Source organism: Mesoplodon mirus, assembly GCF_964341445.2.
Source record: "Mesoplodon mirus genome assembly, chromosome: 6".
NCBI classification, from domain to species: Eukaryota; Metazoa; Chordata; class Mammalia; order Artiodactyla; family Ziphiidae; genus Mesoplodon; species Mesoplodon mirus.
The window spans coordinates 29790774-29805358 of NC_138982.1; the positions used below are offsets into that span (position 1 = coordinate 29790774).

Genomic DNA, 14585 nt, shown 5'->3' on the forward strand with positions numbered 1-14585 from the left:
CCATGGACCTCTGCGCCGTGGAGCGGCGAGGGTGATTGGCTGGGGGGAAGCCGCGTGCAGCGCGCAGGTTGCCGGCCGCCTGGAGGCGGCGGCGCGGGGCGCGGGGGGCGGAGGGGGCGCGGGGCGGGCCAGCTGCTCACGCGGCGGCTCCCCCGAAGACGCAGCGCAGCATATTTTGCACATGAGTTCAGAGGAAGAGGAAGTGTAGCCGGCGGACGCGCAGCGGCGACGGGGGCGCGTCGGGGCTGGAGCCGGAGCGCGCCGGGCTCAGGGCGCAGCGAGCGGGAGCGCGGCGGCCGCGGGCTCCGCTGAGGGACGGACGCACGGATTGCAGGAGGGACGGACACACGAGCACGCCGCGCCGCCTGCCCCGTCCCCACCCCCTGGCGCCCACGCCTTCCCCGCGCCGCCTCCTCTATATGGCAGAAACTTTCCTCCCGGGACGGAACACGCTGTCTCCGGGAGCCCGCGCCCGCGCCTTCTCCTCGGCTTAGTCCAGAACGGTAGGTGGGCGCCTTGCAGGATTCGGGATGGAGGCGGGCGCAGGCGGGGCGGGAACCCGGCGGGCAGGGGGAGCCTGGCGGGGCGCCTCCCTTCAGTTTGCCGAGGCTGGGCGTGCTTCCCAGGCGCCGGGGCTGCCAGAGGGCCATCCCCGTCCCCTGCACCCCGGCCCGAATTGGATGGGGCTGGGGACAGGATCCATGGGACGCAGCGGTCTTGGGCCAACTTTTTTTGGGAAAAAAAAAAAAAATCATCCCTGGCGAGCCATGGGGCGAGGCACCCCAGAGCAGTCTGTTGAGGGTCGTGGGCTCCGCATGCTCGGGGCGCCTAGGAAGGAAGCAGAGGGGAAGCTTCGAGGCTACAGGTGGGTGTAGGACACTGCTGCAGGGGGTCCTCGGCAAAGATCAGGCGGGAGCTGGCCGAGGAATCCAGGTTCAGGAGGGCGCGAGGCCGGGGTGGGCTGGGGTGGGCTGGGGTGGAGGCGGCTCCCGCTGCCCTTCTTCGTGCGCCCCAGGAGGTGCGTTTGTTCCCGGGGCAGCGGTGCTGGACGGGCGGGAGCAGACGTGCCGCGCGTTCAGAGGAAGCGCCACGGCCAAGGGAGGCTCAGAGCCTCGGGGCGCGGGAAGTCCCCGGCACTGAAAACGGGCATCTCCCCTTCTGTAAAGGGGGTTTCTTCCCTCGTCCTCAACACTTTCCTAGGCCCAAGAGACGCCAGGGTGGACCTGGGTGAGGGCGGGGTGGCGGCGGCGTTTATTTCAGGAAGCCCCGTTGTCAGGCATGCACACCCCCTTCCTGCGCCAGGGCTCATGCCCTTCACCTAGACTGCCGCTGTCTTTGGCCACGAGAACCGCGTGGAGGCCAAAGTGCAGTAACCCAGCCGCCCTGCCTCCCTGGTGCTGGCACCTGGCTGCCTTGTGTCGTTGTGGGTGGTCCCCAGGGACGCTGGGTGGTGTCAGTGAGTTTGTTAGGGGGTTTAAGAACAAAAAAGTATTAAAAAAAAAAAAAAAGGTCTGGCACCAGTTCCTATGTTTGAGTGACTGACTGCCCTGGTCTCTAGCAACCTGGTTTCCTTTTTGTAATTGGTACGGCTGTTTTCAGATGGTGGGCGCAGTCGGGCGAGGCCTCTTCCAGCCCCTGCCATCGTGTGTCATCTCAGGATAAGTGAGGCCCTGCCAGGAAGGAAGGCAGGCGTAATGTGAGCCACCTCTGGGCCCGTGCGTAGGGCTTGCTCTGCAATCCACGTGTCCCTGGCCACAGGGATTCCTAATTTGTACCTCTGAACAGCTGAATTCCCTACCAAGTTCAAGTGACCCCAGATGTCACCAAACCCCACAGAGGGGTAAAGCAACAAGCTGTTTGGGGCTCTATGGTGCGTGTGTGTGCTAACCTCAGTGAAATCACTTTAACCTCAGAGGGAGCTCTGCATCTTTTTTTTTTTTTTTTTTAACATACAAATGTTTATTAGAATACTTATTAGGTTCGTATTTCTGCATAACAAATTTCCACAAAATTAGCAGCTTAAAACAATACCCATTTGTTATCTCACCATTTCTGTGGCTCAGAAGCCCTGATGTAGCTCAGCTGGGTACGCTGCTCAGCGTCTCATTAAGGCTGAAATCAAGGTGTCACCTGGGCTGGGTTCCTGTCTGGACCTCAGAGTTCTCACTCAAACTCACATGGCTGTTGGGAGAATTCAGTTCCTTGTGGTTGTATGACCGAGGCTCCTGTTTATTTGCTGATTGCCAGCTGGGGCCACTTTCATCTCCTACAAGCTACCCGTGGCCCTTCTTTTGCCATAAGTGGGGTTTCTGGCCTGACAGCTGGGAGGACACCCCTCTGACTGCATTTGTTTAGCAAGTCGCTGGGTCGTTTTTTCTTTGTTTGTCTTTTGGCTGCATGGACGTGGGGCAAATGGAAGAGAGGTGTTGTGCCGTTAGCTAATAAATTTGGTGCAGGAACTGAAAGAGAATTAATTGGGAATACGAGTCAGTGAGTTCTTTTTCTCCCTCTTGAGAAGGAATTTTTGGCTTCCATTCAAATAATTGCTTTGTCTGTAGGGAAACAGGCAGAAAATCTTTGGCATGAGTGATGTGAGTTCCTGTAAAGCTACTTGTGTTCTTCCAGTCTTAACTTTTCAGCAGAATCGAAATTATGTGGGCCCATGGCTTGGTGGGCATGGGTGTCTTGCTAAATTTCTAAGTTGATGGACTAGGGAGAGGGCCCTGTGACTCTTTCCCCCACCCACCTCCTTTTTAAAAATATAGAAAAGTTGCAAGAACAGTGACCACCCAAATACCCGTATCTAGAGTCTATAATTTTACAATATTGGGTTTATTACACATCCGTCCATCTAGTCATCCCTCTGTCCATCCATCAGCAACTTATTGTTTTATGCATTTTAAATTAAATGACAGACATTGGTACAGGTCACCTCTAAACGTTTCAGCACACATTTCATTATTTAGAGTTCAATATATGTTCATGATTTTCTTAAGGTAAAATTTATACATATGGTGAATTTTTACATACATACGTATCTCCATATAGTGAAATGCACAGACCTTGAGGGTAACATTTGCATAATGTTTCGACAGATGCCTACACCTGTGTAACCCTCATCTCTATCAAGTAATGTTGCCATCTCCCCCAGAAAGTTCCTTCATCCCGATTCCCAGTCAGTCCCTGTCCTCACCCTTTGCTTCTCACTCAAAGTTAGTTTAGCCTGGTCTTGAACTTCATATAAGTGGAATTTCACAGTATTGTGTAAAGCTTCTTTCACTCAGCATGTTTTTGAGGTTCACCCATGTTTTATGTACCAGTAATTCAGTCTTTTTTATTGCTGAGTTATAGTCCAGTATCTATTTATAATGCAGTTTGTTTATGTATTCCCCTGTTGATGGACACATGAGTTATTTCCAGGTTTGGGGGGTATTGTGAATGAAGCTGCTGTGAATATTTGTATACAAGTCTTCCTAGGGACATATGTTGTCATGTCTTGTGGGTAAATGGAGTGGAATTGCTGGGTCATAAAAGAGATGTATGTGAACCTTATAAGAGACTGCCAGACCTTCTCCCAACATGGTTATACCATTTTACACTCCCACCAGCAAAGAATAGAAATGTGAGATTCCAGGTACAGCAACTCATTTTCCTAGCCCAAAGTCAAGAGCGTGGTAGACCAGTGTTCTTCTGGGGCCCGAGGGAGCCAGAACTTGGAACATCTGAGACAGTCTGGACCATGTTTTCATAGATGAAGGAGCTGAGAGAAATCCCTGACTCTGCCAGTAAATGGGTTTACTCTTAAATTATTGCAGACAGTCAGACAAATATTTTATTTTTAGAGATCTTCAGAGAAGGGAATTCCACAGGGGAACGTCCCCTTGGTTGTGAAAGAAGATCGACTGCTTTCTATATAAAGAAAAATAAACCCCAAACCCCAAAGAATTCCACTAAACTTCTGCTTCGAAACTCCTGGGGGATTTCTGGCGTATTGGTCTGGTTGCTGTGAATCTGGTGGAGATTCCCGTTGGATTTCACCGGCTGAGGCAGCTGGCTGTTGAAAGCGGTTGTGTTTGCTTTGTGAGGCAGGTCAGATTTGGCTTTTTGAAGGCTGCGAGAACAGGTTTCCTGTTAAAGTGATGTGACCTGTCAGTGAGAAACATGGCCTGTCAACACCCCTCTTATTGTCCTGGCTGAGAAAATGGGCCGTTCCCTCTCAGGTCCCCTTGCACCTTCGTCCCCGTCTGTGGGCCTATAGCCAAACCTGGTCTTGGCTGATCCAGGAAGTAGGAATGGAGCCTCCTGCTTATGTGAGACCCAGGATGAAGCTTTGACATCTCGCCGAGGTGTCTCATTGAGATTAGCTGACAAGTGGTACAGAGTCTTAAGACATTGGACTATGTTTGGAGACTGTTCCCTTCACCCGCCAGCCTAGTGCATTGCCTGCCACAAGGTAGAGGCACAGAATAATTCTCATGGTACCCATCTGGGTGACTGCCTGTCTGGAGGTTGGCAGGGATGGCCAAGATGTCAGGACCCCAAGACGTATTTTACTAGAGGCCACTTTACTGTAGCCCGTGAAACAGGTTCAAAGTGTTAGGAAAACTTTGCCAACTGTAAACTTCCATTCTAGTAGCACCGTTTTTATTTTATTACAGATTTTACTATTGCTGTTAACAAAATTATCATTATAGCTACCCCTTGCCAGGCGCCCATTCTTTGCCAGGCACGGTTAGGCTCTTTACATGCGTGCTCTGAATCTAATCCTCGTGAGAGGCAAATACTATTATTATCTGCACTTTGGCCTTGAGGAAACTGAAGCTTAGAGAGGTTAGGGAACTTGCCCCAAGTTCACATTTTCATGTTTCCTGGACATTAAGGGAAGAGGCTGTGACCTTCTGGTTTCGCAAATGCAGATTCCATCTGCAAGCACAGATTTCCAAATGCACGAAGCTGTAGTAGAAGAGAAATGTAAGCTGGATGGGGGATGGAAGTTGGAACAAATGACACACTGGAATCACTTTCTTAAGTCTTTTGCCTTTTTCTTTTTGTTTCAGGCTTTCTGAGATTTGGGGCACCTGGAGCCTGGGTAGAGGTACTAATTTTGGTGACAATTTAAGATATTGTTGGTTGTGATGATTGTAATTTTATCGTAGGGAAAGAAAGACTTTGCCAGCTGTTTGGTTTGAGTGTCTGTCGCTGAGCTGTCCACTACAGTAGCCACTGGCTACATGTGGCTATTTACATTTAAATGTCAATGAATTAAAAGGACATACAATTTAAAATGCAGTTCCAGTCTCACCGGCCACCTTTCAAGAGCCCTAGAGCCACATGTGGTTATTGGCGAGTGAATTGGACAGAGCAGATGTATTTTCATCCTTGTTGAAAGTTCTGTTTGATGGGGCTACTCTATACTAAGCATTTCTCTTTTGTCCTTCAGTTTAAGAATTGGCCACACTCTTGGCTAAAGCTTAGGCTGTTTTTCACTGACAAAGAGATAAATTTAGCCAGACATTTCTTTTATGTTTATAAAAAGGTTTGTGTGTGTGTGTGTGATCCTTCCTTCCATTCACATTCAGTTTTTGACATAAATTTGAGTTTCCCTTTTCTCCTGGGCCCCCAAAGGGGCTCTCGTTATTATCGTTGTGTATTTTACCAGGATGCTTTCTCTGAAAAGATCGGTACAGCGGGCAAGCGATGGCCACTGCTTGAGGCCCTGTTAATTTCCTTGCTCTCCAAAGAATTCAGTTCAGCTTTTAAATATGCATTTGTGCGACTTACTCCCTACCTGGGCTGAATTCAGGAAGAAAAAGCGCTCTCAGCGGGGCCAGAACCAAAGAGCTAGAAAATCAGGTCACATTCAATGTGTGATGGCTACCTGCCAAGACTGAGGTGGAGCAGACATCCTTTGGGGTACCTGGGGGCTTCGTTAGGGGGTTTTCCTGGGTTGGGCCTGCCCCCGTGGTCCAGGGAGCAGTGGAGGGGCCGCAGCGTTGTGTCTGATGGTGCAGGATGGTGACGGAGGGACGTCCTCTTTAGGGGGTGTCCACTACTCAGGCTCGGTTCAAAGGAGAGGGGCGCCAGCCCACGGGGGTCAGTGGGGAACCCAGCTCCCCCAGAGCTGGGAAGTCAACATCAGCTATGTTTGCTCAGCTTGTTTGATGCTCACCAACTCTCGTGCTACTTTATGAAGCTGTATTGGATGTTTCCACACTTTTTCAACTAGGAAGCCAGCTGCACTTCACTGACTACGTTCTTTGGCTTTTGAAACTAAACTGTCCCATTGTGTTGTTCCATAGACAGACCCCCTGGATGGGCGGCATTTATTCTTTGCAAAGGATTATCAGCTTCCATTCGTGTGTGTGTGTGTGTGTGTGTGTTTGTGTGTTGGAAGTCCCTGATCAGTATTTCACCCCGAGGAAATACTTCTGAGGAACCTTCAAGTTTTATGGAATAACTCCCAAATTACTCAGATTTGGAGAAATTTTTGTAATCGACCTTATCCATTAAAGTCGGATGAGAAGAGATTAGGTTAATCACAGACTCTGGTTAATGGAACGTGACCCTGTCGTGTATTACAAGATTTTGGAAATGCAGAGTACAAGAAATCAGACTGTTCATTCGAACACTAATTTAGAGAGGTCTTCGGGGATTTTTCCAGTGTCTTGGGACACTTTGTAAGCACCCTTTCAGTGTGGTGTCATTATAGCAGGTTAACATGCTAACCTTTATCATGGGTAACACGTAGTACTAGTACTCACCATGGTTAACATTTAGACAGCCATTTCTAGGTGTCTGAGCTCTTCTAAGCCCTGTTAAATCAACTTATTTAGTCCTCACCCTGCAGGTGGATTCTGCGGTCATCCCGATTTTCTAGTTGAGAACCCTGAGGTTAAGTGGCTCCCTTGACGTCACGTGGCTAAAAAGTAGGGGCCCTGGAACTTTAACCAGGCACTCTGGCTCCAGAGCCTCACCAGCCCCTGTGCTGTGCTTTTAAAAAGGCGAACTTGCGAGCAACAGGCAAATATTCCAAAGGCCCTTCCCATCCTTTTCCAGACTAATAGGCACCTTTCCTTCTCCGGAAGTCTGTTGACGGAGTAGGTGTTCCTGTGCATCTCTTGGGGCAGGGCATTGGGGTAGTTGTTGTTGAGGATGAAGATGTAAACTGCCTGCGAGGAGTTTGCTGTCCCATGGGAAGATGGGGCGGTACCCAAAGCTCCAGAGCTCTCTCCCTTGAGCTGTGGACTGGTCCATCCGGCTGCCCACCCCACCTCCCCTTGGTTGGAGTTAACGCATCCAGGACAACCTCCGGTCTCCTCTGGCCCAACTGCTCCTTTCACGGCGTCCCTGTCTTGGGAGGTGGCCGCTGCAGCTTTATAGGTGCTGAGGCTACAAACCTGAGAGGGGTCTTGGATGCCCTCTTTTTCTCATGCCCTGTCTCCAAACCACTAAGAAATCTCACTCCCTTCCTTTAAAACGTATCCAGAATTTGACCTCTGCTCACACCTCATCACCACTTGGTCTCCCTGTTCCAGGGTCAGAGTGATCGTGTCTCCCTCGGGGCTTGAAACCCTCCGAGGGCTCCCATCTCACTGGGGACAAAGCCAGCGTCCTGACCACGGCTGCCCAGGCTACCCCACTTCCCCGGGCGGGTCCAGGACATCCCGGCCTGCTTGCACTTGTGGCCACCTGCTCCCTCATCCCAGCGCTCGCCCTGTTTGTCACCTTCTAGGGGAGGCCTTCCCTGATCACGCTGTTTTTTTAAAAATTGTGCCCTCCCCTGTACTTGCTAATACTCCTCTCTGCCTTACTTGTCTTTATGTGACATACTTTTAAACTTGAACTTCATTTATTATTTTTATGTGTCTGCTCCTGAAAGTAAGGTCCACGAGGGCGGGGTTGTTCTTGTTTTGTTTTGTTTTGGTATTTGTCTCTGTTTCACTTCGGTATCCCCAGCACTTGGAACAAAAGGTGCCTTGCACCTACTAAGTGCTCAGTGAAGGAGGGCGTGATGGTTAATTTTATGTGTCAAATTGGCTACCCGGGGGCTACCCAGTGTTTGGTTAAACAGCAGGCTAGGTGTTGCCCTGGGGTATTTTTAAAGATGTGATTAACATTTGAATCACCCTCCATAATATGGGCGGGCCTCATCCAACTAGTCCGAGGATTTAGAAGACTGAGGTCTCCTGAGGAGGAAGCATCTGCCTCCAGGTGGGCCTGGGGCTCAGCTCTGCACCGTCACCTTTTCCCTGGGCCTTTGGCCTTCTGGCCTGTGCTCTAGATTTTGGACTTGCCAGCCTCCCAAGTCCAAAGACAAGTCCTTTAAAACAAATCTGCCCCAACTTCTCTCTCTGTAGATATCTACATAAGGACACACATACACACAAGAAACCCAGGAGGAAGAACAGGCTTTTGGGGCAGAGTGTTGTGTTCTCTTTGGGGCGTATTCATCCGGAAGTGCCGGGAAAGTTCCAGGTGAAGATGTCGGAATGGGTCCGTGGGCATGTCTGCTGGAGTTGGACAGCAGTCAGGCTGGGAGGGGAATCTGACAGCTAAGGGGGAGATGATGCAGTTATGGAACTTTTTTGAGCCGACATGCCTCCCTGTATTGGAGGTTCCCAAACTCTGTACTAAGGCACCCCAAGGCACCGCAGCAAGTGGTACTTGCATGTTGGATGCCACCCTCATTACTAGCCCGAGGTAGTTCACAGGATCAACATCAAAGGCCACCACTTCCTTTTGATGATGTCATATCTTTGCAAAGCTGGATTTGGGGTGGTTGCTAAGAAGATCATTGTTGCACAGGAGATGAGGGTGGTGGTGTCCAGTGTGACTGAGGTTTGAGAAGTTTTCCAGTGCCAAATGGATGCACACATCCCAGTAGTAAGTAATTATGGTAATTTAAGGATGCAGGAAAAACTTTTTTTTTTCAGTTCGTGTAGTCTATTCTTTCAAAAGGATGCTAAGTTGTTTATACATAATTATCAATTTGTTTGGACCTGACTACTTAATAAATCGAGCTGTGGGTATTGCTTTTAGCCTGGGGGTGCTGTGAACAAACGTATAGGGACACTGGGGGTGCCATGACCTGGAAAGTGTCATGTATTGTTTTGCCCTGTATTGTTCTGGGTATTATATGTAGTGTGTACAGGATAAGGACCAGGGACAGAAAGACAGGGGACAAAGGGACAGGAATGAGGGCTGCACCCCAAAAGTTGTATTTCTACAAAAACAAAAGATGTGAGCAAATAAAATATAAGTATCTGTTAAATCATGGTAGTGGGTACAGAGATGTCTCATTTTTTTTATCCTTATCCATATGTTTGCAGTGGTTGGTAGTGAAAGTAATTTGAAGAGAGAGGCAGAAGGAGGCTGGAGATAGAAATTTGGGGGTGCCCTTGTGTTAGGGATGACAGCAGAGAGCCTGGGAAGGGAGGGTATGAGGTCCAGAGAGATTCAGGGGATGCAAGGGTGGAACCAAGGGGGTCAGCAAGAGCACATTCTTCTAGACTGTGGTTCTCAGCCCTGGCTAAGCGGCCTCAGAGAGACCCTGGGCCCCTGCGGCCTGGGTGTTAGGAGACTGGAGAGGGTCAGGAGTGGGAAAAGACAGGGTTTGCTCTGAGGGCGTTGATTCTCAATCCTGGATGTCAGTTAGAATCACTTGGGGGGGTGTCTTAAAAATGATGCTTGGGCCCCACCCCAAATGCCTGGGCATCTGGACATCAAAACAGCTGTCCAGGTGATTCCAGTGTGCAGTCAAGATTGAGAACCACTGCCATGGTCCAGGCTTTCTTAAGCTTTACTGTGATTCAGACTTCGATGAATCGTGTGTGAAAAGGTGGATTCTGATTAAGCAGGCCTGGGTGGGCTGATCCGAGGAGCGCCAGTGCTCCTGGTCTGAGGACCATACTTAGTTTGAGTAGCAAGTTCTTCTGAGGGGAGGCTATTTTGTTTAAGGGTGGTTGTGATGGAGGCTAGTGGGAGAGAAGAAAGAAAGGTGGTCTGGATCAGTCTCCACCGAGTGTTTTCCTTTGAGAATGTAAATACCCCTGGTATTGCCTTATCTCTTGCTGTGTAACACATTACCCCCAAACTGGGCAACCGAAAATAGTAATGAATGTTTATTATCTCGCAGGGCTTCTGTGAGTTAGAAATCCAGAAGCAGCTGAGCTGGGTGGTTCTGACTCAGGGTCTCTCACGAGATTGTGGTCAAGATGCTGGCTAGGCTGAAGGCTGTTCTGGAGCTGAGGGATGCTCCCACTTGAGTGTTGAGTTCGTCGTGGCTGTTGGTTGGAGGCCTCAGTTCCCTGCTCTGGGGGCTTCTCCACGGGGTTAGTAGGGTGTTCTTACAATATGGCAGTGGGCTTCCCCCAGGGACATATCCTACTGACTACACGGGTCAGCCCTGTTCAGTAGAGGAGGGGACCACTGGTGAACGGCAGGATTATTGAGGGATATCTTGCAGGCTGTCTGTGATACATCTTGTTGTCTTCGACTAGGAAACGTAATGCATATGCAACACAGAAAACTTGAAAATATAGAAAACCATAAAGAGAATGTCTCCTATCACCTCGTGACCCAGAGGAAAGTTCTGTGAATATCTTTATTTAACCTGCCAGTTAAAAAAAATATGTGGATTTTCATATACAGATACACACATAGACACTTAAAAAAAATAGCACCATAATATAACCCCGTTTCATACAGATTGTTCTTTTCCTTGGCATTGAATCTGGAATACTTTCAATGGGTCAGTTTTAGTTATCCTTGGGTTTCTGTCTTAGTTTGTAGGATATCAAGATTTGACACCATCCGTACAGCTGATTGGATTTTCAAGTTTTCATTTACATTTCTGGGTGGAGAGAGATGTTCTTATCATGTAAAAACTTTTTAATTTGGATCATCAGTTCCTACTTTGGGTGCCTGAATGATGTAATAAACACACCCGAGTCTTTAAATATAGGATTTGAGTGGAGAAATAAATAATGAGTTTGCCAGCTGATCCAGCATCATTGCGTATAATTGCCCCATCTCTGGTTGCTTGTCATGAGCTGTTGGCAGTTGTTAAAATTAGCTTTACAGTCTGCCTCAGATTAGCAGCAAGTGTGGTAAATGAGGGCTCACTGTTAATGAAACTAATTCGTATTTGAAAATATAACTACATTTATTGCCCCCATTATTTAAATGTGTGCATGCTAGTTGATAGTAAAAATAAACCTTTAAACTGAGGGATTTTTTTTAAACCCCAGCTGAAAAATAATTGTTTAAGGAGGTGATGCTTTTTGAAGTGGTTTTCCAGTGTTTTACGTGCGTCTGGGGAAGTATTTCAAAACCAAAGTAGAACTACTTTAAAATAAAAATTCAAACATTTCAACATTTAAAATGACACAGAACATCGTGCCCCATGGCTGATCAGCTTTTTCTGGAACCAAGTCTATGGGGATGTGCCCTCTGTTTTATATCACAGCGGTTTTCTCCGAATGCCCTGCACCCCGCCCAGACTTCTAGAACAAGCCTCACTGTACCACGTGTATTTCTTCATTGTCTTTCTTCTCCTTCACCTGTGATCTCCTTGAGGGTAGGACCTGGCCTTTTCATTTTTGTATTTCCTAATTGAGGGCATGACTCAAAAGAGGCCATAATAAATGTGCATTGGATGAATGAATGCATGAACTTGGAACATGAATTCTCTCCCTCATGGAGCTGACAGTTCCTGCATGAAACTGGGCCCACATATACCAAAGACCTCCTTCTAGGCTTGATTCAGAAAGAAATGATTTTTCCAGAGTGTCACCAGTTGAGGGATCTTTGCTTCCAGGTCATTTGCAAATGACCTCTCCTTGTAGTGGGTCTCAGAAACCCCCAGTGATTCCCTTATTTTCTTCCCTAGTCTGTCTCCAGTCCTAATAACGTTCAGCCAGTTTCTGCTGAAGAACTGTAAGGATATTTTGGCTCTTTTCCCACTGTCTCACCATAGGAGTGGGGAAAGACCTCCTCCTCTCTTTCTTCTACCTGTGAAGACCCCTTGGATGGTTTTTCTTGGTGCCTTGATGCTAGAGAGACCCATGCACTTGGGTGCAGGGATGTCTTTTGGGAAGATAAAGACGTAAAAAGAAGAAAAAACCCTCCTGTGTGACTGTCAAATAATCAGAGCTGATCCAACCATCAACGCACACAAAAAACAAGTAACCTGGTTTCCATAGGTGTCAATGTGAAGTGACTATGGGAATTTGGAAGGGCAGAGCTATGGGGGTTGAATGGCCCATAGGAAAGTACTGGAAAAATGTCATCACACACAGGTGATTTTTAGCAAGTGTCCTTTACAAAAACAGACAGTAATGAAAGGAGAAATAGCCATGAATAGCACTGCTGGTCGTGATTCCCTCCCAGTGAGCTGATGCCCCAGGGTGCACAGGGGTGGAGGAGCTAAATCTGTGGAGTCTCAGAGGGTCTCACCTTCCACTGTGCCTCTCCCGGGTCAGCATCTGGCCACCCTGAGTGTGTTATTCATTAACAAGATCCTGTAGTTACCGTGTAGCCCAGCGATCCCGCCCCTAGGTATTGCCCTAGAGAAATGAAAGCTTATGTCCACATCAGAACTTCTGCGTGAATGTTTACAGCCACTTTTTTTAGAATCGACCCAAACTGGAAACTCCCCAGATGTCCTCCCAGCGTGAGTGGCTGCAGCAGGCCCCTGACTGCAGGCTTGGCCAAGGAGGCAGCTGGCTGTGGTCATTTGGAGCAAACTTGATGTAGAGGTTACCTGTTGTATGATGCATCACGCCAAAACTTAGAGGCCTAAAACAGCAACAGTGGTGTATTTTGCTCAGGAATCTGCCAATTTGGCAGGTCTTGGTGGAAACAGCTCATTTCTGCTCCACGTGGTATCAGTGGCTTGACTGAGGCCAGAGGCTCGTCTTCCAAGGCAGCTCCCTGGCACGATGGCTGGCAAATTGGTGCTGGCTGTGGATTCCTCCATACACGGGCCTCTCTTTGGGGCTGCTTGAGCTTCCTCATGGCATGGTGGCTGGGTTCCAAGAGCAGGTGTCCCAAGAGTCAGGCAGTGGATGCCCCCAGTTTCTTAAGGCTCAGGTCCAGAAGCTGGCACTGCATCATCCAACACTTTCTATAGCAAGCAGTCACGGAACCCAGATTCAGGGGAGGTGACATAGGCCCCACCTCTCGATGGCAGGAGTGTCAAAGGATTTGGGGGCCACATTAAAAAACCATCACACTTACCGTTTACCTTCTGCCCTACCTTGACCCCTGAGACCCTCCCTGAATGTCTGTGCGGGGGATGTGCAGCTATGCCAGCCCCATGTGCCGGCATCCGGTGAGGCTGTGCCCTTCACGCCTTCCTCCTCCTCCACCTCTCACTGCCCTCCAAGGCCCATATCTGGCCTCTGCCCCAGCCTCTTGTGGGATTCTAATACAACCAGGGTTTGGGAACCTCGCACTGGAAACAGTGAAGTTTACAAAATGTAGATAATCATGTAAGGCACTATTATATCTTAGTTTTTTTTTTTTTAATTAATTTATTTTTGCTGTGTTGGGTCTTCGTTTCTGTGCAAGGGCTTTCTCTAGTTGTGGCAACTGGGGGCCACTCTTCATCACGGTGCACGGGCCTCTCACTATCGCGGCCTCTCTTGTTGTGGAGCACAGGCTCCAGATGCACAGGCTCAGTAGTTGTGGCTCACAGGCCTAGTCGCTCTGCGGCATGTGGGATCCTCCCAGACCAGGCCTCGAACCTGTGTCCCCTGCACTAGCAGGCAGACTCTCAACCACTGCGCCACCAGGGAAGCCCCTATATCTTAGTTTTCCTTCTTTTTTTTTTTTTTTTTTTTTTTTGGTATGCGGGCCTCTCACTGCTGTGGCCTCCCCTGTTGCGGAGCACAGGCTCCGGACGCACAGGCTCAGCGGCCATGGCTCACGGGCCCAGCCGCTCCGCGGCATGTGGGATCTTCCCGGACCGGAACACGAACCCGTGTCCCCTGCATCGGCAGGCGGGCCCTCAACCACTGTGCCACCAGGGAAGCCCAGTTTTCCTTCTTTTTGTAAGCTAGATTTTGTGACTTGTTTGAGCATAGTAGGGACTGTAACAGACATTTTTGGAGTGATGTAAAAGTCTTTCCTATTTTGACAGGGGTGGGGGTGGTGGAAGAATGCAGGAAAGAACTAGGAGGAAAGCAAATGTGTCAGTAGCAAGCAAGGTAGGGCCCTAACACGAACGAGTAAGAGGAACAAATCCACACTAAGCTTTTGGTGGCTGGCAACGGCTTCACCATGATTCCCTTCCCAGAGAGAACTGTGCTTTAGAAGCAGTTGCTTAACCAGGGTTGCATGCCCTAAAATTGGAGACCTCAAGGATTCACTGATACTACAGTTTTGCACCTGGCTGGTACAGTGTCTGATCACATAGATGATTTCCCAGGGTCTCACTGTGTCCTGTGAGACAAGCACAGTGCCCTTTGGAGTGAACTTGGACCTCAGGTTTGGGATAGTCTGATTAAAACCTTAAATTCAAAGTTATGAATGGGGAGTTTTTCTAATACTCCCTGGCATGCCTCCCTGCAACCCCAAATTTG

The 14585-nt window shown here is 48.9% G+C and overlaps 1 protein-coding gene across 2 annotated transcripts in view; it reads left to right on the plus strand.

Annotated features, from left to right (window-relative positions):
• The first annotated feature begins 217 nt into the window (after window positions 1-217).
• Window positions 218-14585, plus strand: part of RFTN1 (raftlin, lipid raft linker 1) — a 199975-nt gene continuing 185607 nt past the window's right edge. Inside the window, exons 1-2 of one of the 2 annotated variants that reach the window (XM_082625136.1) lie at window positions 321-503; window positions 5058-5095. The gene's annotated coding sequence lies outside the window, so the exon portion shown is untranslated. Of the gene's footprint in view, window positions 504-5057; window positions 5096-14585 lie in introns of both variants that reach the window. The other variant, XM_082625135.1, reaches the window with a different exon arrangement.